The sequence below is a fragment of the Vicugna pacos genome, chromosome 11 (genome assembly GCF_048564905.1).
Source record: "Vicugna pacos chromosome 11, VicPac4, whole genome shotgun sequence".
Classification (NCBI taxonomy): Eukaryota; Metazoa; Chordata; class Mammalia; order Artiodactyla; family Camelidae; genus Vicugna; species Vicugna pacos.
In genome coordinates this window covers 29,503,512-29,531,401 of record NC_132997.1, presented here as the reverse complement: position 1 = coordinate 29,531,401, position 27,890 = coordinate 29,503,512, and the positions used below count along the sequence as shown (strand labels likewise).

Sequence of the window (27,890 nt, the reverse complement as noted above, 5' to 3'; positions counted from 1 at the left end):
GCTGACCCCTGTCTGGGTCTTTTCTAGGTCAGCTCTCATTGTAAATATTTTCTCTTGGATTTTGCAGCCCTCAGCATTTCCTTACCAGGGCTGCAGCGTGGAGATAAGCCTGTAAGAGAGGACACTCCTTCCTGGCCAGGGTGAACCACGGTGATTGCTGATATTCTGCAATGACCCCAGGAGGTGAGCAAGGAGGCCACTGGTGTATGGGACCGGGCTCATTGTTCTAAAATCATAGAAAATCCGAATTAGCCAGAGGCCAATCAGGCCCAGAGATGAAGTGGTAGGATGTGGCGGCAAGTCTTACAAGCCCATCCTGTCCCAGCAGAGGCCCCCGAGGGCCCCTGGGGAGGCGGACAGGGCTGAAGTCCACTGATGGGCCAGCAGCAGCAGATGGAGGCCCACTGGCCGCCCACTTCTGTCCAGAGACAGTGCTGGGTGAGGCGGGATCCAGACAGGGGCGGGAGGAGAGGTGAGGGAGAGGCAGGTGGATGTGCCCCTGGGCGGGTGTCCTCAAGGCTCACTCTTAAGTGGTCCCCTCTGATCTGTTCTCTCCAGAGATGCTGGAGGATCCAGAGGGGAAGGGACAAGGGAATCTCTATTCCCAAAAAGAGAGAGCCCAGAGCCCCCAGGTCGGGGCAATTGGACAAGTGGTGAAGGGGGCAGGGGACTGTCCTTGAGGCAAGAGTCAGCCCTGTGACTACAGATAGTTTTGGGAAATTATCTGGCACCCTCTGCCGCAGCCTGCATTCATGGCCTGGTATTCGTGGAGTCTTTTGCCTTATTGCTTGGATCAGCATCTACCATATCCTTGAGAAACAGGTCAACACAGGTGGGTCTCTTCACCCACCAGGCCAAGGTTTGGAGCTCTGATCTGCACAGAGGCAAATCAACCAGGTTCCTGAGCCACTGCCAGCCCTCCTGCCTCAGGGCCACCCCAGTGACGCTCCTGTCCATTTCCGTCTGAGACATTCTACTGTTACCAAAAATGCAAGTTCGAGTGCCCGATGCACAGTGAGGCCAAACTGAAACGCTGGAGCTTGGAGCAGAGAAAGGGTTACTGCAGGGCCGAGCAAGGAGGTTGGGCGGCTCGTGCCCCAAACCCCAACCCTCTCCACTGCCCTGAACTCCCCGAAGGGTTTCCACTGAGCACTTGGAAAGGTGGCGGAGGGAGGGGGTGGTCCCGGGCTGTGTGATCAGCTGTGCACAATTCTCTGACTGGTTGGTGGTGATCAGTCCTTAGGTGCCAAAAGGTCTGGGGGCCACGTGCTCATGGTCATCAGTTAATTTCTTGTATTTGGTGGTGGGTTTTAGGATGAGGAACTCAGGAAATATGCATGAGATACTGCAATCTGGGTCCTTCAGAGAGGAGCTACCACAGAGGGTGTGGGGGAAGGGTCTGTCCCGGGAAGGCCCCCCAGGGTCTTGCTCAGTCACCCTACTTGCCATTCAGGGCTCAGCTGAAAGTGTCTCTTCTGCCACATGCTGCTGTATTTTCCTTCTTAACCTTTCCAGATTATGAACATCTCAAACACTTCCCCAAGTAGAGAGCGGGGCACCCCGACTCGAGATGTCAGCATACTTGCTCTGCTTCTGTCTCTGAATTTTTCAAAGCATCGTTTCATTTCCCTTCTACACGCTAGATTTTGGGTCTCTAAAAAAGATGGGCGTTTCAGACGTAACGGTATGATAGTTATAGACCTGAACCTTGCCATCACCCAATACCCAGTCCACATAGGAAGTTCTCCAGTTGTCCCACGTTTTTCTAAGAGTCGATTCTTTCGAATCAAGTCAACCATTTGAATTGGCTGAATTTTCGAAGGAGCGGGGCCAGCTGTTTGGGAAGAACCTCCCAGATATGGCCTCCACCTCCCTCTCCCCTCTGATGCGCACCTCGCAGCTCTGACCACAGGCGTCCTCAGTTACTCCCACGGCTGGACTGGCCTTTTGGCACCTTCTGCCTCGTGAGCTTTCTGAGGGCAGGCGTGCCACCTCCTCTTCATCTTTGTGTTCCTCCTGGTTCCCAGGGAACTGCATTGTGTGTAACGAGAGTTCTACTGATTCTCAAAAACATTACTGTATCGGAGGAATCTCAGAGCGAATTTTTTTCTTTGCCAGTTTAAAACTTAAAGTCTTGAGATTTTGAACCCCCCCCTTCCCTGCTGACTGGGAGTAACTGGCTGGATCCAGAGATATTGTCCACAGAGCAGAGGGTAGACCAGTGACCTTCAAGACCCAGGCTGACTCTGATCCTGGCAGCTGCCGGACACTGACTTTGTCCTCCAGCTTTGTCCTGGGATTTATCAATATTCTCGTGGTTCGACTCCACAAGCTGGCATGATCTGAGGAGGCAAATTAGGACATGCTTTCTGGCCACCACTTTTTACAGCTTGCCAAGGGGCAGGAAGGTGACCCCCCCTCACTGCGTTGCGTGTCGTTCAGTGACGTTGCCTGGAGCCAAAGGCCTGGTGTGTCAGGGTGGTGGCACCTCCAGCCCCTTGCCCTGCGCTCTGACCTGACTGTCTGAGCTCATAACCCCCAACCTGTTATTTCTGAAGATGTCGTCTATGTGCCGCACTGCAAGTCAGTGAGAAGACATGGGCTTGGATTATGGAATTTAGCCTTATGTTTCATTTGTTCAGCAAGCTTTTTTTGAGCATCGACCAGGTGCCATGGCCTGTCTTCCTAGGTTCTGGGGGTCCAAAAGTGGTCGAGACCCACTTTGCTGGGAAGGAGTTCACTGTTTAAAGAAAGAGACGGACCACCAGTGCTGTGGCAGAAGGGAGCCCAGGGACCATGGGAGACAGAGAAAGACACCCATCTCAGTCTGCTGGGTGTGGGAGGCCTTCCTGGAGGAGGCAGCGTCTAAGCTAAGTCTTAAAGGGCCTGTAGGAATTTGCTGGAAGAAGGGGAAGAAGAAAGGGAAGAACATTGCAGATATATTCCAGGGAACAGCATGTCAGATGGGAAGTTGAATTTACTGTGGATTTTAAGAAACACTTGTCATGTAATTCATATTTCAGAAATATTTTTAAAAAATGGCCTCATGGAGGTTGAATGCTTTGCCCAAGGGTGGAGAGGAGGGCAGGGTATTTAAAATTATGGTCACAGTTTCTCTGAAAAGCTGTTCAGCATCCTGACTTCATTCCATGCCCACGTAACACCCGTCCCTCCGTTAGGTAACTACAAAACCCTCATCTAAGCCAGTTGTGGAAGGGCTGGCCTGGAGGGTTCAGGGAGTACACGGTTGCTGCATTTGGGGAAGAAGGGTCAGGCCTGGTCTACCTGTGGGCAGAATCACCTGTGGCCCCTTCACAGCATCCCCGTGATGCTCCTGGAGACTGGAAACCCAGCTCAGAGAATGGAGCCCTTTCTCCTCCTGAGGTAGATACACACTGTTTTATGTTGGCTTCCTGACAAACTAGCAATGCCAGGCTACTGACCGACAAAAATTATTTGATGGTTTAAAGATTATATGAAACGCATGGTTCACCGTATAGACATGAAATGTTACTACGTGTGGTTAATCCAACAACAGCCTTGAGAAAGACCGAGGTTTTTCTTCTCTTCTCCCCATCGGATGATTTTTTTAAAATCCCTCAGAATATTAGAAGTAGATTCATGCTCTCTTTTGAAACCCTTTGACCCTGAAGGCTTTGGCCCTCAGGCCATCAGCACAGCAGTGGGCGCTTCCCTTTGAAGATCTCTTGATTAGAGGAAATAAGCGAGCTAACAGTGACCCAGCCCCCAGTGCATGTCAGGCATTATTCTAGAAACTTCCAACACCATCCTCTTTAACTCTCACCGATCCTGTCAGATACACTTGCTGTCAGCCCAGTTTTGACACAGGAGGGAACCTGTACTCTGAGAACTTAAATAACTCGTCAGGGTCACGGAGTAAGGAGCAAAGCCAGAATTCTGACCCCAAATCTGCTAAGGTTATACTTCATGCGTGGTAGGTGGTGCCTGAGATTGACTTCTCGAGCCAGACTCTCTGGGTTCAAACTCAGGCTCCAATAATTACTTACTCTGGACAAGCTACTCAGCTCATGCTTCAGTCTCCTAGTTGTAAACGGGAGAATAGGGGTAACTTTTTCATAAGAAAGAATTAGGAGCCAATTCAGGCGAAAGGCTCAAAGCAATGCCTGGCACCAACGAGCACCCCCTGAATGTTAACCACAAGTCCAGGGACTCCTGCGTGAAATCCAGCTCGCCTCTCACTGTGACTCGTCTTCTCTGGGGAGAGCGCAGCATGCTGGCATCTCTTTGAGGGCAGCACAGTTGGCTCGGGCTGAGCCCTTAGGAAAGCAGTGGGCCGGCCAGGCCTGGGCTTCTCCTCGCACAGCTGGGGAGGCCTGGCCGGTGTGTGGGGACCCCAGGACCCCGGAGGAGCTGACTGCCTCTGCTAGACCCTGGACCCACCTGAGAGGCCAACAATGGGAAAGCATAGGGCTTTGGAGACAAGGCTCTTGAAAATAATTGAAAGTTGAAAAACCTCTCTGAGTTCAGTGATGCCACACTTTTCCAAAGGCCGTTCCAGGGGACTCAGAGCATGGCAAACCTGTACGTGATGGGACAAACCAAAGCCGACCCCAGAGAGCACAAAACAAGGGCTCATATCAAACGCTCCAGTGCCCAGGAATTGGTGTCACGAGTGGGATCTTGTCTGCTGGGGTGTTGAGGGGACAGTGTTGCCAAATGAGGAACAGACAAGGACTCGGGGCCTGGCTTGGCTGAAAGAGCCAGGCAGGGTCCATGGGGCAGGCAGACAAAAGACAGGGGTGGTGGCCAGTCAGTTAATGGGAGCAGCTCCGGGCAGGGAAGCAGGTGGCATTGGGCATGAAGGAAGATGAGCAGAGCCACACTCCCAGGGCAGAGAGGGGACAGGTCCTGGGCCCCAAGGAGAAGGTGGGTCCCAGGCAAAGCCAAGGAAGACAAACAAGGGCGGAGCCAGACTGCAGGATGGGCCCACGTCAGAGGGGGCCGGTGGCGGGGGGCTGGTATCTCCAGCTCTGCCGGTTGCGGTTGGGGGTCCAGGCAAGAGAGGGGCTGGCTGCTGCTGTGACCACATGGCGTGAAAAGGGCACTGAGCTTGGGGGCAGAGGCCAGGCACACATCCAGGTCCTCCACTTGTTAGATGAACACGTAGGTGGATGTCCTTCAGCCCCCTGGAGTCTCAGTCTTCCCATCTATTCACTGAGGATGAGACTCTGCTTTACGGGGCAAAGCATCGCCATCAAAGAAACAAGGCCTGTGCAGGTGCTCAGGGACCCCAGCCCAGCCCCTCCCGCCACCCCAGTTCTTCCACCTCGTCACTTCCCCTCCCCCAGTCCTGTCTCATCTTCAAAGGCAGGTAAAAGTAACAACCTCATCTCATTGCACATGTGAAGATTCTTGGTGCCAAAAATGTTAGAGGAATTGAATCTGAGGCAGAGTGAGCACTCCTGGAGGGCCTGGGGGGCCCAGGAGGGAGCTGCACCCCTGGAGTACTGAGCCAGTGACAGCAATGTGGCGGGGAGCCACGTGCCCTGGAGAAGGCGTGGCTGCTATGTCGCTGTGCAGGGCAGGCTCCAAGATGCCGCCCGAGGACCAGACAAGGCCTCTGTGCGCCAGAGCCTGATGGCACCTGGGCAGCAGTGAGCCCGCGGGCCAGCTGCGTGCAGGTCAAGGTCTGTGTGTCTGGTGTAGGCCTCCACCTGCCATCGAGCCTCCGCCACGCTTAGACACAACGGTCTCGCTGGTGGGACTGAGCAGCAGGCCCCCCTCCTCCGGGTGGTACCTGCAGGGCGGATCTGAGCGTCCCTCAAGGTCTCTGACTCCTCGGATACAATGACAGTTAGAGGGACAAGGTAATGGTGATCTATGCGGAACCCCGCCAGCCCGTGAGGCGGGCGCCTTTAATGGCTATCTTGGAGGTGACATTCCATTAGGGGTGATTGAACTTAATTTTAATGGCAGGAAGACTTACTGCTTCATCATCCTCTCCGAGGCCTGAAGGTCAGTGGGAAAACTCTTTCCTCCTGGAATTGCACTCCAAAATCCCCGTAACACCGTGCCAATCTTGGTTAACGCTACAGCCCTGAGCTGTAAGGAACCCGTCTGCACAAAAGGGGTTTGTTTGTCAATGTGGACCTCTCAGTTCAGTGACCTCAGAGCCAGATGGTGTAGGACTGAATGTTGGCTCCACCGCTTGCTGGCTGTGTGGCCTTGGGCAACTTACTTAACCTCTCTGTGTCTCAGTTTCCTCATCCGATAATAGTATGTGCTTCCTAGGGTCGTCGTGAGGATCACACAACTTGCTGTGTGTAAAATGGTTCAAATGGTGCCTGAAATATGGAAACTGTCGTGGAGACGTCAGCCCCTGTCATCTCTAGGGAAGGGAAGGAAAGAAACAAACATTTACAAAACACCCACAGTTGAGCAGACAGTCGATCTGCGGCGGGGGGTTTGGGGAGGAGGAGGCGAGGGTGGAAAAGCAGACTGGAGTTGATGGGAGAGCCATCGGAATGGCAAGCGCATGGGTTTCAACCGCTTCCTGAGTGATGTGCCATTGAGTGGGGAGCTTCTGAACGTTTCCCGAGAGGGAAAGACAGTAGGAAAGAAGTATTTTTGGAGGCTCTTTAGTGACAGGGGGAATGGAAAGAAATAAATACATATGAGGCCGTTACGGAGGAAGGTCCTGCAGGACCTTGGGGCTAATTGGATGGGGGAGGAGGAGCGCGGGGTGACTTTGAGGGGCTGAGCGAGGTGATGGCCAGAGGCGGGCGTTGTTGCCAGAGCCCGGGAGGAGCAGGTCCGGAGGGAAGGGGGTGTATCGGTTTTTGGAGAGAGGGAGGAAGTGGCCATTGATGGTCCCCTTGGGAGGTGGGTCAGGGCCGGGGGTGAAGATTTGGGATGCCATCTACTGAGCTCAGCGGGGTTTCTCGGCTCCGGAGAGTGAGCAGAGAGAGAGGAAAGCTTAGGGGATGGAAGTCAGGCACAGAGCACCTGGGGGGCCTGAGCCGGTGAAGGGAAGAGCGGAGTGGGAGGAGGACCAGAGGAGGATGCAAGCCGGGGCTGTGCTGGGGGAGTCGGGGGCGAAGGAGGGGTCGGAGGCTGCGGAGGGGCCCAGGGTGGGGGGTGAAGAAGGCACAGCCTGGGTGAGTTGTTGGGGGAAGTGGGGCCTGCAGGAGGGAAGCCCTCAGGGTATGGGGGTGTCAACAGTGACAGCTAGTTTTAAGAATTCCTGCGAAGTGTCAGATGTGAGAAGACATCGTCTCGCTCCAAGGAGAAGCAGCAGGGTGCCGTTCTGTTCTCCGAGCTGCCTCCTGGAGCCCGGACCAGGGAGCAGTGAAGAGGTGGAGAGTTTGTGGCTCTTGGTCACGTCATTTTGAGCAACCAGACTCCCCATCTGTGAAGAGGGGCATTTGGAATGGGTGGTGCCTGGTGTCCCTTCTGCCCTCTCAGCCCTGAGCCCCTAAGTCGTTCCTGTGCTGGGCTGACCTCTGACGGCTGAGTCCTAAGCATCAGGGGTCCTGACCATTGGCATTGCAGCCGTCTACAGTGTGCGGGCCGTGTGACTCTCGCCGTGCCCAGAATAATTACCACGACATACAAATGTATAGACTGCAGACTGCTTACGCGTGAATGCGTGAGCTGGGTACCATACCTTGTTTGTACAGCCAAGAAATTTGAGGTGCAGAAGCTTGACCAAGTTCACACAGCCAGTCCGCGACAGAGCTGCAATTTGAACCAGACACTTAAATTCTCTAACTTCAATAATCTTTTTTTTTAAATTGAAGTATAGTCAGTTTACAATGTTGTGTTAATGTCTGGTGTCAGCATCATGTTTCTGTGACACATACACATGCATATATTCCTTTTCATACTCTTCTTCATTATAGGCTATTATAAGCTATTGACTACAGTTCCCTGTGCCGTACAGTAGGTCCTTATTCTTTATCTCTTTCATAGGTAGTAGTTTGTATCTGTGAATCCCAAACTCCCAATTTATTAATACTCTTTCCATCACAACACACTATTTTGAAATTTAAGTGGATTAAAAATAAAACGTCTGCATAGTGTGGAGAATTTTGTGTAACTCCCTAAGATGGCTCACACAATGGATGTGGCCACTGTGAGCTGGGACCCCCTACAGGACATGGGGACATGTGGCTTCTCCAGCATGGAAACAGTTGATTGTAACCTTTTGTTTCTTGTTTGCAGGTGGGGAAAGCGAAGTGTCTCCCGCTCAGCTTCATGCTGCTGCTTCTAGACTTGGAAGGTGGCCGTGATAACTTATGTTCCCCCAGAGCACAGCTGTCCCCATCCGGGGATGACGGTGGAGCCAACAGCAGTGGGCTCCGGCTTGGAGTCCCACCTGCATAACTCCTGGAACTGAAGGCTCCCTTTCTCCGGAAGGTAAGGGTCCCGAGAGGACTCAGAGAGTCTCCTGGGTGGGGCACAGTTTTGCACGACAGCTGCCACTCCAGAGCCCTTGGCTGGTCTGTCCTGGCCTCTCCTTTGTCACTGGGCTCCTTCCTCCTGGTGTAGGCTGGCTTGGATGTGACCCTGAGATGAGCCGCTGCCACACTGGGATCTCTCTTCCCGTCTTCCTGCTGTTGACCTCATTGTTCCACCGTCCAGCGCCGCCTGATGGGAAGAGAAGGCAGCCCCTCTCCCAGGTCCAACAGCTCAGACCCTGCTACCAAACACCGGTCCCTCTTCCTTAAGGATTATAATCCCAAGTGTCATTCACCCCATTTCTTTCAATGTCACCGGTCGTAGGCGACGTTGAGGGTCATGGGCAGAGCCCTGTGAGCCCAGGGCGCAGCCCACAGGAGGCACTGGATGGATAGCGGTTGAACCAGTGCACGACTGAGAGGCCGTGGTCCTCTGCCCTGCTCAGGGAAACCTGGGGAGGGGTTTGCTCCAAGGGGCTGACGCTTTCAGAGGCACACGGGAAGGCCAGAGCAGGACCAGGGAAGTGGATGGCAAGGTCGGTGATGGGCTTCAAATTCATGACAAGGGGGGAAGGACGTAGGAGCTGAAGACCATCACTCTGCAGGGTGAGGGCTCCTGGGCGCATCATCTGGGGGTGTCATGTGCTGGAGGGTGCAGCTTGCCTTCTAGGGATGGGGGGTGCAGTGTGTGGGAGGGGCCTGGGGGCAGACGCATTGGGAAGGACATCACGCTGCTCAAGGCACATCCAGGTGGGTGGCAGCGGTGGCGGGGTGGGATGAGCTGCCCCTCCCAGGAGTTAAGGGGTGGGGGTCGGGGGAGGACCAGCCTCTCCTGGAGAAGGGGAGTCCCCTGGGCCCTAGACCATGCTCTGAGGAATGCTTTGGAGGCAGCCATTCCACTACTTGCCTGCTGCGGACCGTCCCTGGATGACGGAGGAAGGGCCCATGCTCCCGGGCCTGCCCACAACCTGCCGGTGAGTGGTCTGGCTACTCCAGACAGCACTGGCATATTTGTCCCTTGCCCCTTTTGCACTTCCGTGGAGAGAGGAGAAAACACGCCACAGTGCCTGGCCCCTCCCCAGAGCAAATCAGCTGGCTGTCCACTCTGAAGGTGGAGCAACCATCAACTCCAGGGGATCCAACATCCTTTGCTCAGGCATTGAGCTTGTGAACCAGGACTGAGTCATCCTTCCTTCTGCAGTTTTTAATCAAGGGGAAATCGTGGCCTTGCAGAAACTGGCACTGTGACTGTGGACAGGGAGGGACCCTGGACTTGGCCTTCGGCAGCAAGGGCGGGAGGGGGCCAGAGGGCCACAGCTCAGTTTCATGCCAGGGACGTGGAAGTCCAGCCTGCAGCCTCCTGTCTCGTCTCAGAACTGCTCCGTGCCCCCCCCACCCCCATCAGGCCAGATCGTCCTCTGGCCCTGGCAGCACCAGGCTGGGGCGAAATCTGTTCCATGCATCAGTAACAGGACAAATGCCTTCTCCCCGTCTGCTCCCAAAGCCCAGGAACTGGCACCTCCCCAGAGCAATCAGCTGGCTGATGTGAGCAGAGCTCAGGCAGGTGGGAACTGGACACTTTGTGGAGACACTGGCGTCCGCCCCCTCCCGGCACCTCCCCACACCTCTCAGTGCTTTTCCTTGAAGTCCGAAAGAGCGGAACAGGCGGCTTCTCTCCTGGGGCGGCTGCTGTGCGAACTTCCAACGTGCTGTGCTCTGCGCTCATCAGATCAGAGGAATCAAGGGCGAAGCTGCCAGCGCTCAGCCCGCGGGGACAGGCGGCTTCCGAGGCTCCAGCGGGCTCTGTACATTCCATGTGCGTCGGATGCGCCCCTCGTCTTGCAGCGCCTGGGCCAGCTCTTGCCCATACACAGGGGAAGGTAACGCAAAACTGCGGCCAGGGCCCCCGAGGCTGCGCAAATGTTTAAAGCAGGGGTGATGGGACCATCCCGGGGGCTCCAAGAGACATGCAGGTAACTAACCAATGCGAAGAGTCGTTGCACGTGTGTCATTCTGACACGAAGTTAAGTCAGGCCGGGCCTGGGCCCGCGCTCCGGCTGCAGCCCTGAAGGCTAGCGAGGGACTCTTCTGGGCCTGGGAGCCGCCCTCTCCTCTGTCTTCAGAGAACTGCAGGAACCGCCTGTCTGTCGTTGAAGGCGGTTCCTTAGACACCCTGCCTCCGTGGCCGCATTTGCTCCAAAGCAGGCGTTGGTTCCTTGTTGAAACACCAGCAGCCCCTCGGTTGATGCCACCCTTTACAAACAGGCAAGAGAGGCCGTCCGCACGTGGCCTCCTCACGCGCCCTCTGGGCACCCCGGCTGCCCGTCCGTTCTTGACCTGGACCCGTCCCTCCAAAGTCAAATTTTGCCTTTGAAAAATACTCGGCAACTGCAAAAGCAGTAGGTTTAGTGGGAATCTGAGGAATTGGCGGGGAAAAGCTTCACTTAGTTTACTTTTCTTTTTGGACAAGTTCATTCATTTTCTTGGTTCATAAGTTAAAACGCTAAAAAGCCCCACTTCCACACTTGCTCGTATCAGCCCCAACGCAGGTGAACGCTGGTCTCGGTTTCCTGGGCGTCTTCGGCAAAAACAAGCAAGTGTGTGTATCTATGTGTCAAAAACATCGTTTTTCCTTTTTCTTTCCCTGTTTCACAGAAAATGAAAGGCCAATAGTCTATAGACGAACGGGGACGTCCTCAATCTCACTGACGTTAAGAAAAACGCCAACTGAAATGACAGTGAAACGCGAGTGCGGCAGGGCCAACAGATGTTAGTGTTCTGTGCGGGCTGTTTGGGACTTGGGTCTTTCCACGCAATCGTGTACCTTGGAGATCTTTCAAATTGGTGCCTAAAGGGTGTCCTGTATGCGCTGGGACCTCTGTAGGATAAATTCTGGCAAGGAGGATTGTTGGGTCAAAGGGTAAGTGTGTTTGAAACATTTATAAGGCTTTCCAGGCACCCTCCGTGGGACAGTGCAACACGCACAACCACCTGGGGACAGTTCAAGACCCTCCTTCCCCGCAGCCTTGCTGCGGAGGCGGGTCGTTGCAGTGTCGCTGTGGCTTCTCTCATGCAACGTGAGGTCGAGCGCCCCTCGGTTCTGTTAGGGACCGTTTTCATTTCCTTCTGAGTGGATGAGTCGCCTCTGCCTATTCTTTGCCCTGGAGGTTGGCTTGATCCGTTTTTCTTGATAATTCCTGGGAGCTCTTTCTCTGTTCAGGGAAGAAAGGAGTAGCAGATGCTTACCCCACGTTACTGTCTTTTGATTTTGCTTATGGTGTGTGTGTGTGTGTGGAAGCGAAAAAAAATTTTAGGTGGTCTCAAAACACAGAAGGGAAACGCCCATGGCTGATTGCGACGGGAGGCATGGCTCTCGTTGGCTACAAAACTGATGCCTGCAGAAAGGAGATTTCCAGGTGCACGGGCCACCTTGGGTCAGGGTCCTCAGCTTCAGAACTACTCCTAAGAACCAAACCGTGGAATGATCTTAGAACACGGGAAAAGGAATGGGGATCCATCGCTCATCTGCTCCCTTGGAGACAGAAGGAAGGTTGGAATTGGGGGGGGGCTGTGATGACCCAGGAAGAGACAGTTACCCCGGTCTGCTCTGTCTTGGTTGTGGTCTGAGGATGAGTGGGTGGGCTCAGTTCCAGCACCCCAATACCTTTGATGTCTCCCATAGAGTTTAGTCAACCAAAGACTTGGGGGTTCATCTGAGTCTCAGGGACCTTTCATGGGGCCAAGTTCAGTTTCGTCTTCACGTTGACCTACTACAAATAAGAGGAAGGGGAGAAGCTGTTACCAGTCAGTATGCATTGTGCTTGGTTCCATTTTCAGTCAATCCTCTAGACAGTCCTCCAAAGCATCCTCTCTGCTTTGATGGGTGAAGAGATGGAGGCTCAGACAGCCCACGGGCTTGCCTGACGCCCTTCAGTGGGTCGGTAGCCGATGCGGGGTCCCAGGAGGAGGATGGAAGAGTGTCTGTGGACGGTCCTTTCCTCTTTGTCAATGAAATCAGCTCTGCCTTTATCTGTTTTGCTTCTGGGCTTCTCATTAAGCTTTGGTTTGAAGAACGGACCTGCCGCTAAAGAGTCTGTGTTCTCAGCACTGGGTTTTGTACCGGCAGCACCACCCCTCTCCTATCCCTGCCTCTACTTCCGTGCCATGACTGTCGCCCACCTCTTGTCCAGCTGATTTGAGGGGTCCCAGCCCACTGAGGGACATTACGGGGGGGAAGCTCAGAGGGGGCTCAGGGCTGGGAGGGAGCAACCGCTCCACCTGCCCAGCCCCGCCCTGGTCCTCCTCCAATCCACTGCCACCGCCAGCTTCATGCTGCAAGACCCTGCGATGGCACCGAGATGATGTTTTTCTCAAGTGCTATCGTGGGGACAGCCTACCCCCAGCCACCCCCTCCCAACTCCCCGCCTCCCCACATCACAACAAAAGGAATCTCCATCCAACACTGCCAGTTACTCAGTGGTGTCTTTGGTAAGAATTAGAAACTCAGGGATTACGCAAACCAAGCTGAAGAACTTTTAAAGGGGCTTGAGCTCACTGTCTCCTTTCACAGATCACATTTCCAGGGGAATGCAATGACCTTCCATCAGGCTTAATGGGAAAGGGTTCAGCTTTGGGGGACAACAGAGGTGCAACAAAATGACCAAGGATGTGTCACCCGTGGTCCACGGCTGGGGAAGATGCTTATTCTCTCAACTTAATGAACACCTGGATGGTGGTCTCAGCACTGTACACATATCAACTCATTTAATCCTAACAGTTATTGTTCCCACTTTATTAGTCCTAGTTTCAGATGGGAAAACTGAGGCACAGGGAGGCTAAGGAACTAGACTGAGATCACAGTCAGTCTTTTGCAGGGCTGGGATGGGAGCCCAGGCCATATGGATTCAGAGCCCACGAGGCACTCACTATTCACGAAGCATCTCTCACACGCTCTGCCCGGTGGCACTGGGCCGTGGAGATCAGAATCCAATCCAACCTGGTCCCTTCCCTCTAGCAGCTTATTGTGGATGAGGAGCTCACATTTTGAGAGACATTTTGCCCTGGAAAGTTCTAGATCTCATCTCCTAGACCTCATTCCTCTCCGCAGCTGCACCAGCCTCATGCAGCTACAGGGATTACAAATACTACAGGGAAGTGATGGTTAATTTTACCTGTAAACTGGGATAGGCTATAGTACCCAGATTTGGGTCAAATATCAGTTTAGATGTCACCTAGAAGGGTTTTTTCAGATACGAGTAACATTTAAATCAGTAGACTTTGCAAAAAGCACATTACCCACCATAATGTGGGTGGGCCACATCTAAGCAGTTGAAGGCCTCTCTCCAAATGTACACATATGAAACATCTCCACACACAAGGGAGGGGGCTGGGAGTTCACATGAGATGATTCTTGCAACAGCTCTGAGGGGCAGGCATAGTGGCTTCAATTTGCCCATTTTCTAAAGCGTCACAGCCAAGAGCTGGCTCTTAGCCATTTCTAGCTGCAGAGATGGTTGCCCCCATCTGCAGGGGTGGGGAGGGGTTCTCTCCCATTCTTCTGATCAGATGAGCAAGATGTAGAAATTGCTAATGGGGGACCAGTGCGGGTACTGGTCGATACAGTGCTCAAGGGAGTAGCTGAAAGTACTCCCAGGGACAGAAATGGCCCCGAGGGATTCTGCTGGGGTCTGAGGGTGTCTGGTGAGAGAAATCTGCAAATAGCCCTGGCCACAACTCACCCCGAAATAGTACAACACCAGCCCGTCCTGTGATGCAAATCAAGAGGGAAAAAATAGCTTTTACAAAATGGGGACAGTGTTTTTTAGCACCATATTATGGTGAGAAGCACTTGGACCTTATTTGAAGTGAAAGTCAAAAGAAACCAGAAATTTGCCTCCCAACGAGGCCGTTCCATGTAACAGACCTGTCACCCAGTGAGCCTGGCTGTCCCCACGGGCCCCTGGCTACACTCTGGAAGCACTTTAGCAGAAGGTTTGAAGCCTTCCTGATTTAACGCGCTGTATTTCCTTCTGCTTGCGCCGTGGCCAGGAAAAGCTGTGGCCCGTGAGTGAAGCCTGTCTGCAAAACCCGTGACGGAGCTGGGCCCCCGGGCTTCACTGAGAGGAATACAGGTAGAGCTGAGACGGCCGGTGGCTCCTAGCTCTGCCCTCAGCCGCGCTCCCTGATGGGGCTGCCTTGGGGCCCACTCACTCCTCAAAGCATGGTTTCTTTGGGAAAATGCACTCCGCATGCCTGGGTTGGCTGGTTCATGGGCCAGATGAGAGTAACCAGGAATGCCAAGACCCTTCTTGGGATTCAGCTAGCCACAGCGAGTGATGCCTTGGTGGGAAGCAGGGAAGAGGGACCCGAGGTGCTCACTCGAGGACAACGCTCCAGCCGGTCGTTTGCATGTGTCGTACCAGGGCCAGAGGCAAAGGGTAAAGGACAGGAAGGATTCCTTACTCACATGCCCCCTGAAATGGGAAGATCAGCCAGAAAGCAAGTCTCCCCAAGTCAGAGAGGGTTGGGCTCCCCTGCCTCTCAGACCTTCAGCTCTTTGAAGGCATGTCTGTCTTAGATATTTTGGGGGGGCTCGGTCCACTTCACAGTTGAGGACCAAGCAGCTAAATCGATCTGGGCTTCATAGAATGAAACCAGCGTCTGCTCTGCTGCACCTGCTTTCTTTTTGGTTTGGTCCTCAGTGGCTAACAGAGCCTTGGCTCCGTTAGAGTCTTGGTTCCAACCAGGACCTTGGGATTGACTGTGTATTTTAGGGAGCTGCTCTCCAGCGAATGGTGTGAGGGTGTTCTTGCCCAGAGAGCTCAAGGCCTGCACCCTGCCTTGGCCTGGAGCAGCCCGAGAGGCTGGGAAGGGAGGCCGATCTCAGCCTCCGGGAAACTCTTCAGGTCAGGGCCAACCCTGTGTTAGGTGAATAGAGGCTGGAGGCGTGGGATGCCAAGGGGGACGTCTGCTCACGTTTGGGGGACAGCGCAGGGCTGCGGACGACAATGGAGAGGACACTAAGCACCACTGCCCTCTTCCTGCACCCGTCTTAGCCGTCCATGGTGGCCCCACGTTCGTCTCTCTGTTTACGAACTTCCGACGTCGACGCAGTTCTGTACGTACGCTCATCAAGTAGTCTCACAAACTTGGTCCGTTCTGGCCAAGGAAAGTAGGTCTGTAAGTACCCTTGAGTCAGACTCACTCATAATTATTTTGTCTAAGGGATTTCTCTGCTTCTTTCTCAGAGATCTCTATTTTTGTCAACTCTTAGTGACAAAACTTGGACGAGAGGCTCAGGTGTGGGCTTCCCGAAGAGGGCACGGGCGGGATTGTATTTCCTCCTGGTCCCCTTGGGAAGGCGGGATACTTACTTTCGTTGGTAATTATAATAGGAATGATGTTAACTAGCATCACTGGGCACTCATTCCGAGCTCATTGTGGTCCCAAGCACTTCGCATGTGCCACATCACATGATTCTCCCAGCGGCTCTACAAGGCAGTCTATTTCCCCCCATCTTTAGAGATGAAGGAGACTGAGGTTTAAAGGAGTTCTGGTAGCATGTCCAAGACCGCGTCTTAAGTCAGGCTCCCAGGAGCAGACCCCGAGCTGAGGATTCGTGCACAGGTGATGTGTCATGAAGTGCTTCCTGGAGAAACCTGGTAGAAGAGATAGGGTAGCTGGACCAGGAAGGGAGCCCAGCAGGGACGGGGGGACAGTTCCTTCCCGGGACAATTCCTCTGGGCGGTGGGCCCCCGCGAGCCCACCATGCTCAGTCTGGAGCCGCACGGACTCCCTTCAGGTGTTCTGTCCTCGAATATTTTCCAGCAGAACACTAAATATGTATGTTTTTCTACTTTGTCATCGCCTATGTATTTAAGAAAATGTAAGTCTTCTGGCTTTGAATCTTGGTACCAAGTTTCTCAAACTGGGCATTTTCTGTTTAGCTTTCAAAGAATATTGACAACGTACTTGTCCCTCGGCTTGCTGTGCCCATGGCTGCATAGACACACCTCCTCCGTCACGTAGAGAGCTGCCTAAATGCAGTTAGTCATACAGCGGGCATTCCCAGTGAGGAGGCTAAAGAAGCAATGCCCTTAAGGTTTGGATTGCTTTGTGATTTGTACCACCTGCAACATTCTGGAAGTGTTCAGACATTTCCTGTATACCTGAATCATGTCTGAGAAATGAGCCTCTCTGCCCAGTGGGCAGCAGCTCCCAGTAACTTTTAAAGACCTTGACTGGGAAAGCTGGGCTGCTTGTTCTTGGCTCACTGTCCTCACCAGCTAGACCCAGTACGGGAGAAGGATGTTAGCCAGTGACTCTCCCAGAATGCACCACCAGGACTCTGAAATCGCTCTCTTTTCTTCCCTCTGTCTTCATTGTCCTGTTGACCCATCACTAACCTCATCTTGTCCTCTTCCCCTTAGCACTTGTGCGGTGTGCTTCCTTTGAACTTTATTTAGGTCCAGTTCATCGGACTGGCCATGGTGATGCACTCATTTCAGTGAAACACATCCAGGGGGTTTATCCAGGGCATCTGGCTGAAAACCAACAAGCAAGCCACTGCCAAACTTTAGGCTTCCTTGCGTGGGAAAGTGGCAGAAACACGTTCTCTTTTTTATTTCCACAAAATGTACATCCCCAAAGCACACAGAGAAGCACATGCTAGCTAGAAGTGTCATTGTTTACTCAAGATGCCCTACAAAGGCAGAAAGAGGAAGAAGTGGACCTTTGACCGGCAACGCCAATCTGGAGGAAACTTCGAAGGAGGAAGCATCTAAGAACTGGGCCACAGTGAGAAGAACTTTCTTTGTGTCTTTGGGCAAATTCCGATCCTTGACGTCACCTGTTTGAGGCTTCCATGCACTAGCATCTTCTCCACCTCCCACCATAGCTTGTCCTGGGAGGGGAAGGAACTGGCCAAGACAGCCATCTGCAGGGAGTTCTCTGGGGAAGGGAGGGAGGGGGGAGTGGAGGGAGGGAGATGTTCGTGTGCAGCGAGATTTGAACTCATCCTTCCTGCCCCCAATTTCCACTCCTCACACTGAGCCACACAGAATATAAATCCTAGCATGGGAATAGTGTCTTGCACTCCCGCAGAGTTAAATTATTTTGAAAGGAGACTTCCAAAGGAGACTCCACATTCTCCTAATATGCGAATGACTCACTAAAGGAAACCATTACTTGTATTCAGCGGGTTTCTTTTCAAATGCTCGTTAACTTCACTTCCTAGGAAATCTTTACTTTCCACCTCAACGCAAGGATCAAAGGTGATTCCTAAAGAGCTGTCTTCCAATCGACTACAAATTCGGGCCCGTGACCCAGTGTAGACTTGAACCATCTTCTTCGTTCTGCCTCTGTCTCTCTTCCTCTGTCTCTGTCTTTCTCTGCCTCTCTCTTTCTGTCATTTTCCATTTCGCTTTGGCTCACCATCTAGTTCCATCCTACCCCGCATAACCTCAGAATCTGCAGATGAAGTTTCCATTTTAATTCCGATATTACAGGGCTGTCTATTCTGCAACTCCAAATTTTTAGTCCTAAAAATGGTACTTTCGCATAGATGTTTGAGACTTTTTTTTTTATCTAATGGACCAAGATGGCTGCAAATATAGTACAAATAGACCAATTAGCTCTGCACTGCTTCAAAAGTCAGGGTAAAAGTGAAAGCTATTTTAATGGATAGAACCCATTATCATTTATAAACTTGCATCTTTGAAAAAAATAGTAAATCTTATAGTTTCATAGTCGTACTGCTACTGTTTCCTGCCTTTTAAGGCATCTTCTAATGTTACCAGAATTTTCTGAGAACAAAAGAATTAAACAGTAAAATTCATCATGATACCCTTTTTAAAAAACTGAAATATGGTCCATGTACACCGTTGTGTTACTTTCTGGTGTACAGCACAGTGATTCAGTTACACACACACACACATACTTTTTCATTATAGGTTACTACAAGATACTGAATATAGTTCCCTGTGCTGTACAGTTAGGACCTTGTTGTTTATCTATTTTATATATAGCAGTGTGCATCTGCAAAGGCCAAACTCTCCATTTATCCCTCCCTCCCTTTCCCCTCGACAACACATGTGTAAGTGCCATCGTATGGTATTTGTCTTTCTCTGTCTGACTTACTTCACTTAGTATGATGATCTCTAGGTCCGTCCGTGTTCCTGCAGATGGTATTATTTCATTTTTTTTATGGCTGAGTGTATTCCATTGTATATTTATATACACCACATCTTCTTTATCCAGTCATCTTTTGGTGGACATTTAGGCTGCTTCCATGACTTGGCTGTTGTAAATAGTGCTGCTGTGAACATTAGGGTGCATGTATCTTTTCAAGTTAGTTTCTGTCTTTTCTGGATACGTGCCCAGGAGTGGGATTGCTGGGTCATGTGGCAAGTCTGACATCATGATACCTTTTACAGCAGCTTTTCCTCATCACCACCTGTTACAAGGTCCTTGTCTAGTTTGAAGGACTAGGGGAGTGACTTCCTCTAGAGCTTTTTCATTGGTGTCATTATGTTTCTAGTGTCTGATTTGTACCAAGACTTCACCAGTGAAGCTGATGAGTGTTTCTATCACTGTGTTTGGGAAAGATAACTTCCTTCCCACTGACAGCAGTCTAACTTTATCCGCATCTCCTTTTTTTGTTCAGCTCTTTGGTGCCTTGTGCAAATTACCTGACTTAACAGATGTTCACTTTTTGGTGACTTTTTCACACCTTCCTGGTACTGCCCCTGATGGAGCCTGGTTCCCTCTCCCCTCCCCACGGGCAAGAGACTTGAGCACTTGTAATCGATAAACCCTGTCAAATATATTTGCATAAATTCTTCTTTCTGTCTTTCAAGCTACAAGACCTACATTTCTCTGCATGTTTGCTTTGTTTAAATGAACTTGATCATGCATTGTAGAGAATGCTGCTTACTTGCTTCTGAATGGTGCTAGGTCCTCAGGGCCTGCACCCACAGGCAACCGCGTAATTTGTAGGGCTCAATGAAAAATAGAACTGCAAGGATCCTTGCTCAATAGTTACTTAAAGTTTCAAGTTGGTGACAGCAGAGCGTTGGACCAAGAGCTCACCTCCATGAAATCTTGTTATTCCTACATAAATAACTACTTGGGCATGATCTTGACAGTTTGCAAATTAAAAATAGCAAGGAAGCAAACTAAGGCTAAATAAGATAATTCTGTCACTTTCAGAGCCTTGAAAATCTTCCACTGACTTCGGATTTCTATTGTTGCTGTCAGAAAGTCTGCTGTCAAGCTAACTGTTGCTTCTTCGGAAGGATTTTCCTCCCTGATTCATTTTGCTTTGCGGCGGCGTTTCCTTACAATGTATCTAGGTTTGGGTATCTTGCTTTGACCTAATTTTGCTTCCTGAATTGAATTTTCTCTCTGTTTTAGAAAATTTGCAGCCACTGACCTTAAGAATATTGTCTCTTGCTCTATTTTTTTCTTTCTGGAGGTTCAATGTGATGCATGCTAGAACTTTTCATGTCTTTAACTCCTCCCCCCACCTTCATTTTGAAAACCACTTCATCTTTCTGTGATGCACTCCAGGTAATCTCCTTCTGAACCACTTCCTGGATCACCAGTTCTCTCTGCAGCTGTCTAATCTCATCTTTAAGCCCATAAAGTTTTTATTCTTTAATGACCACATTTCATTTCTAGACATTCTCTTTGGTCCTTTTTCAAATATGTCTGTTTTTATTTTTTAAAAGATTCTGATTATGTCTTATAATTTTGACCTCCACTTTCACATTTCAATCATTTTGACCCTAATTTATAGCCTCTTTCTGATCGTTTCATTCTCGGATGTTCTCAGAGTTCCTTGGGGTGGGAACCCACGCTGCTTGCTGTATCTGTTGACTCTGGTTCTTAGTGGATTCTTGCTCACATCTCCTAAAGCATTTTGTAGTTTTTAATTGCGAGCTTCTCTTTCAGAGAATGTTCACTGTGGGAACCTTGTGTGGCAGAAGTTGAGAATCTGTACAGGGAAGTTTTTCATTTGCTTTAGCAAGTGCCCCTTTGATATTATGAGACTGAGACTCTTAAAAAAATTTTTTTTTGTAGGAGGAGGTAATTAGATTTACTTATTTATTTTTTGGTTGAACTCAGGACCTAGGACATACTGAGCACATACTTTACCACTGAGCTATACCCTCCCCTGGAAATTAGGACTCTTTTGTGTTACTTAATTGGCTTGGGGCTCCTAGACCATACGGGTGAGGAAATTTAAACCCAGGCCTGTGGTTATGAAACTCAAGGTGACTTTTTTCCCTGCCAGAGCCCCCACTGCCCAGACAGCCAGTGTCAGCACCTGGCCCGGTGTTCAGCCAGCTCCAGTCTCAGGGATTTCCTTTACTGATCTCAGCTATGCTCTTAAAACCATGTTTGTTATTTTTGTAGGCATATCTAGGTATTTTGTGGCCGGAGGTTTTTCAGATTCTCCTCATGATATTGCCACAAATGATAGTCCCTGTCATTCTGAAGTTCTGTGCTCAGAAAACGCTTTCTCGCTGATTACGTATTTTGACATCACTCTAGATGTCAGAAACCTCTCAGGAAGCAGGCTGGGCGCCCTGACCAAGCTCATGGCACCTCTGTTGTGCTCATCAGAAAGTACTCCTGATTTCCATGAGACTGTGGTTTTGTTCTGCAAAGAAAACAGCTAATGTACTCTTTGCTAAAAATGACTGGGGCGCACAAATGGCTGGATTTACTTAGTACCAAAATTTGAGCTGTTTTAAAAAAATCTTAGGAATCCGAGGACTAGGGGAGGGTTGCTGGGCACTGGAGGGAAAACAGAGGAAGGGAAGTATGTCGGTTTCATGGGGCGTGCATGTTCCTAGCTTTGAATAATGTGAAGATTCATCTCTGCTGTTCCTTCCTTTGGCTGTTGAGTTTCCTGCCCCTTAAAGATCTGTTTTACCAGAAAATGAGAAAGTCTTCACCCAAAGAGGCACCAGAGAAATGAAGTCAGATTACTGTAAAAGGTTTCACGGCTGAGCCAGCCGGAGGGGAGCTGGTGGTTACTTCCTGTCTCACCCTGGAGGAGGGGCGGCCCAGGAAAGGGGTGTCTTTGCTGCAAGGATTCTCGGGGGTTCCCGCACCTCTCCAGGGACCTGCCAGGCTCCCGGCAGGGACTGTTCTGATATCCAGACGGGGAGCACACAGCCCTGTGGGCCAGCGGAAAGCCATTCCCTTATTCGTCCATCCATCACCCTGCCCTCTCAGAGTGAGGAGAGGGCTGTGTGGTGAGTTTGGGAAGGGGACTTTCAGGGTGACTAGTACCTGTTCTTCACCCGTGTGAGGGTGTTTGTGGGTGTTTTTTTTTTTTTTTTGGATCGAAAACCTTATTGACTCTGAATGCAAAGCCACATAATGTTCATTGTTTTTTGTTGTTGTTAAAATTCTGTTAACATGTTTTTAAAAAGAATGTGGTGCAGCGGCCCGACCTTTGCCAGTGAGGGAATTCTGGGCCCACTGGTCTGTTTATTTCTTCTGTTCAGGGATCACTTACCCAGCATCACATCGTAGAGGGTTTTGTCCTAGGTGCTGTGAGCCTAAAAGAGAAACTACCAATAGCCCCTGCCCTTAGGATTCACCTTCCCCAGCGCATCACGCGTGTGAGCAGGAGGTCCTCAGCCCAGCTGCCCGCCAGACCCCCTGGCCCCGCGGACCCCCTCCCGGATGCGCGCTCTGCGCTGGGCCGCCGATCGTCTTTCTTCCAGGGCCGATCAGACACCCGCCGAAGGGGCACCATCGCACCGACTGCCTTTGAGCCCTTGTAGCTGAGCTCTGCTGTGCGCTGGGCCCTCGCCGGGGTCAGGGAGAGACCTGGCGTCAGGAGGAGGCCCGGGACAGGTTTCCCGCCGTGTTTCTGGGGCACCTGGACATGCAGTGTCGTGTGGACTTTACGGTGAGTGTGGTTGGCTGAGCCTGAGTCAGCTCCGGGAGTCTAACTGCCACAAACAGAAGAGCTCGTTTTCTTGGCGTCCACTTCTCATTCCACCAGAATACAAGCCCCTTGAGGGCTGCTCTGGTCACCGCTCTGCCCTCAGCCCAGAAGAGGGCCTGGAGCAAATGCCTCCTCCACATGGGAGGAAGCTTCCTGTTGTCAGATTATTTACTATGTCTACATACAGAAAATAGTGTTGTTAGGAGCCAGAAAATGATACCACTGATAAATGCACACGTGCTACTTAGTCAAGAAATATTTCCAACCATTCTCATTCTTTAAAAAGCCAGAATAGAAAAAAACACTCTCAAGGGGAGGGTATGGCTGAAGCGGTAGAGCGCGTGCTTAGCATGCGCAAGGTCCTGGGTTCAATCCCCAGTCCCTCCCCTAAAAGGCAATAAACCTAATTACCTCCCCCTACCTGACAAAATAAAATAATTAAATAATATGGTAGTAAGTAAATATTTTTTAAAAATTCTTTTTCTTTAAAAAAACTGTACTTAGTTGTTTTACCCTAAAATAATATTACTGATGGCCTTTTTTCTTAAGAAATTTCATAGCTTCTTATGGTTGCATCAGTGAAATACCTAGAATTGAAAAGGGAACTTACTGGTTTGCGTTTTTAGAATGTTTGTATCTCCTGGGTCTCTGGTGTAGTTAAATGCTATTAATGTCTCTGAAAACTGATGCAACTTTCATGAAGCAATTGCTGTAACATGGCCTCTGTGTAACAGTTCCTCGTGTAGGCTTGAGAAAAAAAAAAGAAGAAGAAGAAGAAGAAGAAGAAGAAGAAGAAGAAGAAAAAAAGGCTTAGGTCTTGGAAAACATTAGAAAAGCGCCTCTGTCCAGGCCTACCATGTAAGCCCAGAGCTTTCGCTCCCCGAGGGACCATGACCGGTTTTGATGGGCAGTTCCTCATTTGTCGCTGGGCTTTGGGCCTCACTTCTGTTTTCTGACCACCGGCCAGCCCTGCGGTTGTCACAGGAGTCATGCAGTGGGAGGTGATGTGGGTGTCACTCAGGCTCTGGGGCCTCACACAGATGCCAAGTCTGTTGCTGGCAGGCTCTTCTCCCAGACACGGTGTTGGGAAGCCGTGTGGTCCAGCAGAGCCGGGGTTAATGACCAGCTCAGGGATGAAGGCTTCCTTTCTGTGTATCCTCAGTGTCACTGGCGGAGGAGGGGACCTTGCCTTGCTTCCTTCCCCCTTGCATGAAGGGTTACCAGTATACATCCTTTTCATTGGCAGGGCTGTCTCTGTACAAATCAGTCCAAGGCTACACTCATGATTGAAGCAACATCCAACATTCCCCAAAGATGAGGGGCTTCTGATTATCTGCAGCTCATTAAGAGGACCCCTCGCTAGAGGACAGCTCTTTGTGGGGTAACCACCACGTTCCAGGGAGCCTTCTGGGGTCCGGTGGTGCCGTGGTATACAAACCCAGACCCCGTCTCTGCTCTCACAGGCCCACACCTGGCAAATGGGTGAACGCAGATCAGTAATTCCATGTGTCTTGTGCTCACAGAAGATGGACCACAATGTATTGGAGTGGCTAATTTTTAAATTTTTGGTCAGATTGAATCCTTTTTTTTTCTTAATTGAAGTTTAGTTGATTTACAATGTTGTCTTAGTTTCTGGTATACAGCAGTTATTTGGTTTTTTATATATATATCTATCTATATATTATATATGTATTCTTTTTCAGTATAGGTTATTACAAGATATTGAATGTAGTTCCCTGTGCTATACAGTATGATCTTGTTGTTTATCTATTCTGTATATAGTAGTGTGTATCTGTTAATTCCCAAACTCCTAATTTATCTCTCCCTCCACCTTTTCCCCTTTGGTAACCATGTTTGTTTTCTATGTCTGTGAGTCTATTTCTGTTTTGTACGTAAGGTCATTTGTGTCACTTTTTTAGATTCCACATATAAGTAGTATCATGTATATTTGTCTCAGTCTGACTTACTTCACTTAGTATGATCATCTCTAGGTCCAGCCATGGTGCTGCAAGTGGTGATAGTTCATTCTTTTTCATGACCGTGTAGTATTCCACTCTGTATATCAACCACATTGGTCAGATCCTGTTCTACCAATCACCACGGCACGGTCAAATCTACAGAACACTGGGAACTTTGTAGGGGACAGAACATCTTCTAGGATACGGAGTATTTTGCAGCTCCCATCCTAAGCCCCACCTCCAGCCCCTCTTTGGGCTAGATAGCCACCTCTTTGGATTCTTGGGGGGCTCATCCTCCCCATCCGCAGTGTGACTTGACAAGAACTGGGATACAAATCAGTGAGGGAGGCTGCCTGCCACCCAGCAGGCTCCCCCAGAGGTGGGCTGGTTGGAAGCAGGGTGGGGTTCATGTTTGGTTGTGCAGAGCACATGCTAGGGTGCTGGAAGAGAACTGAGGTGAAGCTGAGATCAGAGCCTTCCCTGGTATAGAGATTCTCGGTGACATTGCTGATCAGCTGGTGGCCATGACAGCCTGTCTGGGAGGCCACCTCCACCCTCAGCTCATCTGAGGAGGTGCTGCAGGGCCGGGAGTGCCGTCTGCACTGACAACGCTTGTGTTTCTGCTCGGCTTCTGTCCAGGGACCCCTCTGGGCTGCTTGCTGGGGCTGGCCCTGGCAGATCTATGGTGTGGTTTAGGGGGCATTTCAGCGTGGAAGGAAGGGCACGGGCTGGAAGACAAATGGCCCTGGCCTCCCAGCCCTGCACTTCATGCTTTGTAACCTAATGACATTCTGATGCTACCTTTTAGTTGTTGCATGATGTGGGGTAACACTTGGAGAGGTAACAAATAAACCCTCGAATTTCAGAGTCTGAGCACTGATATTTACATCTTGTTCAGGGCAGTGGGCGACTCCCCTCAGGTGCTGACTCGGGGAGCCAGGCTCCTTCTGGCTCATTGCTCAGCCATCCCCTGGGGGCTTGGGGACCTCTGCGTGGAGGGAGGAGGTGAGGGAGAGGACACCTCTTACCACATGAACCACACAAGTCGCTTCTGTTCACATTTCCTTGAGTTGGAGGACTGCGAAGTGAGACCCCAGTGAGGATTCTCTCGTGTGGGAGGGGAGCGGAGTGCTGCTGGACCGTTAGTTAATCCATCACAATAAGGGGTCAACTTCTCAAGCCTCAGTTTCCTCATCTGTAAAACAGGCACGTAGAAGCCACCTCCGAGAGTTCCTGTGAGGATCAGAGCTAGTGTATGTAGTGTGACTAGTCTAGCACCAGACATAACCCTTGGCCGTGCTGACAGCCCGCGAGAAAGGGGCTCTCCCATGGGTGGGATTGGGGATTATCCAGTCTCGTCCCCCCCGGCTACTGGGAGGGCTTTGTCCATGCCTGGGCTTCTGCCCAAGGTTTCATGACGATGTGAAGCAATCTGCATTCTGTATTATAATTATTATGTAAACGCAAGTGTATGTCGTGATGATCATCACGTAATGTATGTTGTGATTATTAGGTCGATGCAAATGAACATCTCACTCTGACATACGTTCACGGCCTAATATTCCCGGGGCCCTGACCTAGGCTTTAAAATATTTCCCCATTGTCTGCTATCATTCAAAAGGCTTTTGTTATCAAAGCAACATAGGTCGTTGCAAAACTTGCCAACCTACCGACACCTATACAGCGGAGCTTAAAAACTTCCTCCCCGGGCTGGGTGTCCCCTCCCCTACCAGCCCAGCTTAGATCTGCAACTGTCGTTACCAGTTTTGGTAAATCTGTTCAGGAATACTCTGTTTATTTCCCAGTGTGTACAAATCCTTTCTTTTTCCACAAAAGCAAAATCAGGCTGCGCTGTGCTCTGACGCTTTCCTTTTCACAGCCACGTGGTCTCCCATCGTGGCCACAGTTTATTTAACCAGAGACGAGAGCTTTAGTGGTAAGTGAAAAGGCGCCAGACTCTTCTTTTCGCCGTGTGAGCTGTCTAAACTCCCCAGTCCCCTCCCCGTCAAATTGCAGTCCCCTCTTCCCTTCTCGCCGAAATCACAATTCCATCTGGCTACATCCTCCTGCCTCCCACTGGGCAGCCCTCACCACCCCTGGAAGTGGACAGGCTGGTTCCAGCGCTCTTGTTTGTTCTGTGTTGAAAACCCACAGGGACCCCTTCCCTGTACCTGTAGCTTCAGGCTGGTTCAACAGAGCCAAGTTGTCTTTGTTATGCCCTCCAGGCCACTGGGGACCCTTGGTTCAACGTCAGGGATTTGGGCCTAGACATGGTAGATCCGAAAAGGAGTTTCCGTCTGTTGCTCAGTCCCTTTGGATTAAGGCTTCTCAATGTTGTGAGAAAACCAAGTGGTTCTTTCAACTTTGCTGCGGTCGCAGATGGGGAGGAAGGCCGCTGAGACTTCAGAGATCTTGGTGGGTCTGCATTCAAATAGTGAAAATGCTTTAAAAAATTTATTGATGTGTAGTTGATTTACAATGTTAGTTTCAGGAGTACAGGCAAATGAGTCAGTTATACACACACACACACACACACACATTTACATATATTTTGTGTGTGTGTGTGTGTGTGCACCATACAACTGGCCCAAGCCAGGGGAACCATCTGGCTCCAGCCCTAGAATAGTATTTTCCAGTTTCTAGCCATCCGCGTGCCACCTTCTGCTTTCCTTTTCTGCATCTTTGCACACCACCTTTACCAATTTATTTAGACTCTATAGATTTGAATAATTGCCCTTAGAAATTTACAATCTATTTTAGCTCTGTCTGAACCCTAAGGAATGTCTTGGAGTTACCGGTTGGTTGTGTAAGCTACACTTTTTTCCCATAACATCACAAGAAATCCAACTCTGAAAAAATTACTCGTCTAGGTACTGCCTAACATCACGGTCTATACCGCACTTTGGCAATTCCTGCCCTGGTATCTTCCGCGTCTCTTCAAGCGAGATGTGGCCCTTTGAAGCATTTGAGAGGAGGCCCCTTGAGAGACCTTTGGGACACGTAGGATTTGTGATATCAGGCAACCACCTCTGTTTATTCTGCACCAGGACACGATGATATTTTTGGCCACAGTGATTCTCATGGAATGTTCTTCTCTTTTTCCAGAAAGAAAAGAAATGCTTCCATTTTTTTCAACCACCACGGAGGATAAGGAGTGAAGCATGAGGACGCATCCAGGGACCCTTGCTCCAGCAGATGGAAGGATCTTTTACTGCTTCACATGCCCCGGGCCAAGCTCACATTCGTCCTATTTTTAGACTTTCGGGCTGACTTGGTGAATTTGGGCTGCTTTTCAACAGATCGTATTAATGAACTGCAGATGGGCCCGTAATTGGTTCCTTTCTGTCACAATTATTTCACGTGCGGGCAAATACACTCGATGTCTCCTTGGTGAATTGTTACGCAGTTTCTAAAACCTCTGCGGGGTCTGGGAACAGGTTTTCTCTTTGGCTGGGACATCAGAGGACAGACTATTCTAGATGGATTTACTGAAGCGCTTGGATGCACGCTCGGCGTCCTTGG

General features: G+C 50.6%; 1 long non-coding RNA gene across 1 annotated transcript; it reads left to right on the top strand.

Moving 5' to 3' along the window:
- Positions 1-13: 13 nt before the first annotated feature.
- Positions 14-27,666, top strand: LOC140699727 (uncharacterized). Its single transcript, XR_012077973.1, has 3 exons — positions 14-183; positions 8,206-8,400; positions 27,474-27,666. It is a non-coding gene; the product is annotated as an uncharacterized lncRNA (long non-coding RNA).
- Positions 27,667-27,890: the final 224 nt, after the last annotated feature.